Source organism: Silene latifolia, chromosome 7, assembly GCF_048544455.1.
Source record: "Silene latifolia isolate original U9 population chromosome 7, ASM4854445v1, whole genome shotgun sequence".
Classification (NCBI taxonomy): Eukaryota; Viridiplantae; Streptophyta; class Magnoliopsida; order Caryophyllales; family Caryophyllaceae; genus Silene; species Silene latifolia.
The window spans coordinates 94,981,207-94,987,261 of NC_133532.1; the positions used below are offsets into that span (position 1 = coordinate 94,981,207).

General features: G+C 42.0%; 1 non-coding gene across 1 annotated transcript; it reads right to left on the minus strand.

The window, feature by feature from the left end:
• Positions 1 to 544: 544 nt before the first annotated feature.
• Positions 545 to 651, minus strand: LOC141593357 (small nucleolar RNA R71). The gene has a single exon (XR_012521446.1). It is a non-coding gene; the product is annotated as a small nucleolar RNA R71 (small nucleolar RNA).
• Positions 652 to 6,055: the final 5,404 nt, after the last annotated feature.

Genomic DNA, 6,055 nt, shown 5'->3' on the forward strand with positions numbered 1-6,055 from the left:
GACTTTGCGCGAATTGAGACGATCATCTAGAGTATTGCCCACAGAGGAAGAGCTGAGTAATCTGTCCAGTTACTACGAGAACGAGCTATTTGAGGAGGATCCACATTCATCTTCTGTTTCCACTTCTTCAGCTGAAACCGTCACATCTCCAGATTTTCCAGTCATGGCTGAAGAAGCGAGTATAGCCAGTCACTCGGAGCCGACAGCTGCGAATCTTTATAAAGGATTCGCATTACCAGGGGAAGACAGAAAATTCGAGCCGAAGCCTTCTTATATTAACTTGGTTGAGAGAAACCAATTCGGGGGAGCTGCAAATGAAGATGCAGCTAAGCACATGGAGACACTCATTGATTACTGCTGTTCCATACCCCCACCAACCGGTGTGACCCAGGACCAGGAGAAGGAAACTATGTTTATATTCTCTCTTCGTGATGCTGCAAGGGAGTGGTACAGAGACCTGGATCGAGCTGCTAATGGGATCACAGACTGGAATTCTTTGGCCCTAGCATTCTACAAGAAGTATTTCTCTGCCTCGAAGACGAATGCCATTAGAGCTCAGATCACGAGCTTTAAACAGGGTCCTGATGAGAACTTTCATGAGGCATGGGTCCGTTTCAAGAAGCTGGTGCGAACCATTCCGCACCATGGGTTTGAGAAATGGAGCCTATGCAATCAATTTTATAATGGGCTTTATGATGATCAGAGGGCTATCCTGGATGCGGCAGCTAGTGGCAGATTCCAGGAGAATGTTGGAGAGACTAAGGGGTGGAAAATTATTGATGATTTGGCCACCCATAAAGCTGAGTATGGGAATTCCAGGGGAAATCAAAGGAGGAGTGCTGAATCCCCTTCCGTAGATGCATTAGAGGCTCTTACGGTGAGATTTGATAAGTACGAGTTGGGAGGAGCTTCGAAAGGAGGGATCTATCATGTGAATGCTGTTTCAGACGTTCCTTTCGTCTGCAAAAGATGTGGAGGAGAAGGACATGTTTCAGACAACTGACCTAATCCCTATGAGTCTTGTGCTGCCTTTCAACATTATAGGCAGACAAATACTTATTTTGAGCCGAATACCCATCCGAACTTGAGGTGGAGTAGCCAAAATGTCCTAAATCCAACTCCACCTCCACAGCGGCGAAAGCAGAAGCACTATGTGCCCCCTCATAAGCAACAACAGTTCCAAAAGCCTCCGTATGTTCCTCAACAGCAGCAGCAACCCCAAGGTTCCGAATTTGCCGAATTGAAAAACTTGTTGCTGAAAGAGTCTCAAGCTAGAGAGGCCGGGATGAAGATGTTAGAGAGCTAAATTGCTCAATTGGCAAGCAAGAATACAACTCGAGCTCCGGGACATTTACCGACACAGACTGATCAAAAGGAGACCCTTAATGCTATTACCTTGAGGAGTGGGTCTACCCTTGATGGGCCCGCTATGGTCGAGGAAGCCACTGAAAAAGATGAGGCGGAACCAAGTAAGAAGAAGGCAGTGACGAACAATAGCAAGAAAAAGACGATCAGCGGGGTATGTCGATCGATCGACGACATACCCACCGATCGACCACCCGCGCGAAAAGATGCAGCTCATCGTTCTGTAGAAGTCAGTCGATCGACTGACATTCATGGTCGATCGACTGACAGCACTGCTGATATTGAGTCTTTTCGTCCTCCAATGCCTAATAACTTGAGGGACCACTTGTTTCGGGGTACGACTACTCCGAAAATATTGAGGCAAGACCCAAATGCTGATGGGTCAGTCCCGGTTCCGAAGTATGACCCGACGACGATTAATGGTTCATTTTTGAGACGGTCTGAAGAGGGGTCAAGCTACAACAAAGAGAAGGTGGTGGATTTTCAGCCTAAATCCACCGATGCCGGCATGAGAGATTTAGAGGAGAGGGCTAAGTTACTTCTTTCAGCCCCCTATCTAGAAATATTAGTGCCGACAAAGGAACAGGTATCGTTTAATAAATTTGAAAATGTTATTCGTAGCTTAAACGTACAAGTTCCTTTTCTCGAGTTAGTTAATCAAGTGCCTGCTTACATGAAATTTATGAAGCAACTTTTATCTAAAAAGAAGTCACTTAAAACTGTGCATACTGTCGCACTAACTGAGGAGTCATGCTCTTATTTGACCCACACTGAACCCCATAAGCTAGAAGACCCAGGTAGTTTTTCAGTCCCATGTAGTATTGGCACCTTTTCTATTGAGAAGGCCTTGTGTGACCTAGGAGCTAGCATTAGCGTTATACCTTTGAGTCTTGCTAGGAAGCTGAAATTGACTAGGTTTGCAGTTACCAACATGACAGTACAGATGGCTGACCGATCTGCGGTCCAGCCTATAGGAGTCCTAGAGGACATTCCCGTGCAAATAGGGAAGTTCTTTTTCCCTGTTGACTTCGTTGTACTAGATATGCCCGAGGATGCTCACATTCCTATCATACTGGGTAGACCATTTATGCACACTGCTGGTGCAGTTATTGATGTTGGTTCAGGGACATTGACCTTCAAAGTAGGGAAGCATTCCATTGTCTTTGCCCAGACAGCCAAGAAGAAAGACCCCATGTGGCCAGTCACTTGTAATACGGTTTCTGAAAAGAAATCCTATTTTGTGCTTCCTGATATGCCTATCTCTATGCCTGTTTCTGCTATGACACCTCCGCCCCAGATTGGGAGCAAATAAGAGGAAGATTTCTCTGTTTTGGATATTGCAGGAGCTGGTTTGGGGAAGGAAGAGCTGCATGTTGCTCCAGCTGTGAAGGAGCCAATCGTTCAAAGAGGCGGTTTAGGATGTCTTAGCTGTGGCACAGATGAGGAGTCCGGTGAGGAGCCAGTCAAGGTGACGGAGTCTGATTTGGATTCTGACGAGTCAGAAGAGGTCATTGATTGGGGAGATGTTGAAGCTGTTGATCCATTGAGTTCTGCAGATGTTGAAGTTGAGAAGAGTGCAGCTGAAGAGATGAGCACTGTAGAGGCTACTTCTTGTAGCCAGAAGCCGAGCAAGTGGGCTATTCCGTGGCCGTTTTTGATCAACTACTAGTTGATCAAATGCTTTATAAACCATTCTTTTTATTGCTTTTTAAGACTATTTACCGTTTTCCGTGTGCGCGAGACTTCGCATTTTAATAAGTTTGCTTAGATTTTAAACACTTTAATCTGTTACTTTGGGTTTTGCGCAATTTTGGGCGCGCTATTATGTGCATTTGCAGGTTTATAGACCATGTTGGCTCAATTTATTGAGCTAATTCGAAGAAATCAGAAAGTTACAGCAGCTATTCCAGTCGATCGACTGGTCTGTATGGTCGATCGACTGGGTGGGGTGGTCGATCGACCGCTGCCCGCTGCTGTACCTGTTTTCGATCATTCCTCTGCTGTGTTTGGTCGATTTGCGGACTTGAGGGAGTCTTTTCTCCACTCTATTCTCCGACTCATTTCTGTTTTCTTCCCATTTCCTTATTTTGCACATAATTACCGCTTCAACTTTGCTTTCTCGTAATTACGCGTGGTATTGTTTGTCTTTTCAGGTACTTATTGGTAGCACTGCTGGCTACTGAAACCTCCTAGCTCGCGCTGGTTTGGGGAGATTTCCTTTTGCTACGCTTAAAGTCTTGTGAGTTTCTCCGAGTTCTCACTTCATGTTTTTGTTTAGTTAATTTAACGCAAATTCCCGTTTTCCTTTATTTCATTATATGATTTTGCACAATGGGGACATTGTGTGATTTGGTTTGGGGAAGGGTTTTGCGTTGCATTTCATTTGCTTGCATTCACGTTTACATTTTGTCTTGCATTGTTGTTTATTTTCCCTTATATATACAAAAAATCTCAAAAAAATCGAAAATTTCAAAAAAATTCAAAAAAATTTCACGTTTATTTTAGCATTTAGGTCGAGTCGGAACGGTAGTATTTCAATGATGACATTGCATTTGCATCTGTTTTTGCCTGAGCCTTGCTAATTGACATGTTATTAGTAGAATCATATATGCATAGTCTACGAGTTTTCGTTAATTTACTCGCTGAATCTTGAGACTTGACTTAGATTTATGGCAAGCTACATCATATTCTGAGAATTGGAGCCTATAACTGGTGTCATCTATGACCAGTTTATCTAGGATTGTGAGTAGTTACTCCTTATAAGACATGTTACATTAATATGCATAAATATGAACTTAATCTGCTTGATACCTATGTGCATTCGGTTTGCGGTTCGATGACACATGTGGTAGAGGTTTCCTTTATTCATTCTGCCCATAAGCTTCACAAAGCCAAAAATAGCCTCTTTTTGTCCCGTTTACTACATCCTACATTTAGCCTGCCCTTGTCAAGCTAGTAGTTTATGTTCTTGGGATTGTTACTTTGTTTTTGGCCGCTAATGCTCATTTTGAGATGTTGTTGGGAATATGAAAAAGGAAGGAAGGAAGGAAGAAAAAAGAAAATAGAACTGAAAAAGAAAAAGAGAAAAAACGAGTGTTGTACTGTAGATGGCGGTCGATCGACTGCTTCCTATGGTCGATCGACCGAAGCCCGAGAAGAAAGAGGAAAAAAAATCATTTCGCATAATTCAAGGTCCTTATTAAATGGCGATTTTTGCTCCCATGTTGCATTTCTATCTTATGGGGAGTTGATTGATTATTATGGAGATTGCGAGATTTGTGCTTGCCATTAGCACCGTTTTATTGTTAATTTTGAGCAAGAAGTTGGATGTTGTTATAATTTGGTTTCCTTAGTTACTAGCTTGACTTTTAACTCTGTTTTTATCCAATTTTATCTTAGCCTCTTCTTACCCATTACCTCACTTATCCATATTTACCTCGGCATGTGTCATGGTCCTTTGTTTGGTTGGAATGCATATGTACGGTTGTAGAGATTATTTTCATATTAGACTGCAGGCATGTTCTTATAGGTCGTAGTTAGGTGAGAGTCACTACAAAATGAATTCTTTCTATCTTTTACATATATTCACCTGCATTTATTGAGTGATTTGAGCGACCCGTGAGAGTCCGATTTGATAAGTCTCTATAGTTGACGGTTCAGCAGGTTTTTAACGGCTTCATAACTCGTTTGCATGATTCACATTGCTAATTGATTGTTAATTGTCGCATTAAATTGGTTTAGGCTATTCGGTTGCATTTCGCTCTGAGATTGAACTCGTTCCATTAGGTTTTAGGATCGAGTCTAGTTCTTGCTTGAGGACAAGCGAGGGTTTGGTTTGGGGAAGTTTGATGCGTGTCATTTATATGATGTTTTACACCCTATTTTACACGCATTTCAGAGCTCAATTATGTAGTTTTACGCTACTATTTGCCCCATTTTGTCTACTTTCGTATTTTTATGTAATATTGCAGATTTATGCGGAAATGAGTAGAAATCGAGCCGAATCCGTCCCCGAGTACCTTGCATTGCATTTGACATGAAGTATTTACTCAAGGAACGAGCTTGGTGCGCATTTCGAGGCCCGAAAGACAAATCCACGAGAATTTAGAAGACAAGTATCAGCTACTTCGGTCGATCGACCGCTGCCCTTAGTCGATCGACCAGATCACGAGTTCAGTAGCTCCTGTTCAGTGCAGACCAGTCGATCGACCGGTTCCAGCGGTCGATCGACCAAGCCGCTAATCTGACGCAAATAAAACGATCGAGAATTAAGAAGCCCATTGTATATTAGGTTAAGGAATAAGTGTTACGCGATATGCTATATAACGTAACCTAGGTTATTCAGAATAATCATCTAGTTTTTATCAAGCTTTATTTTCAGTTTTATCACTAAGTTCCACATATACATTAGTTTAGGTTACGTCCGTTAATAAAGTTTCGTTTCGCATTCGGTTTTGATCTTTCTTCTGCAAATCTTCTACACGGTATTCATCTGTTTTAATATTCAGTTTGTTTGCTTTCATTCGTAGTATAGAATTGCTAGGTTAGATCTCCCGAAGCCGAAATTATTGCTTTATGTTATTTGTTTGTTTAATTATTTCAAGCATGAATTCAGTAGTTTTATTCGTTAATTTTATTGTTGTTTTCATCATGGTCATGAGTAGCTAAATATCTTGTGCTAGGATGTAGG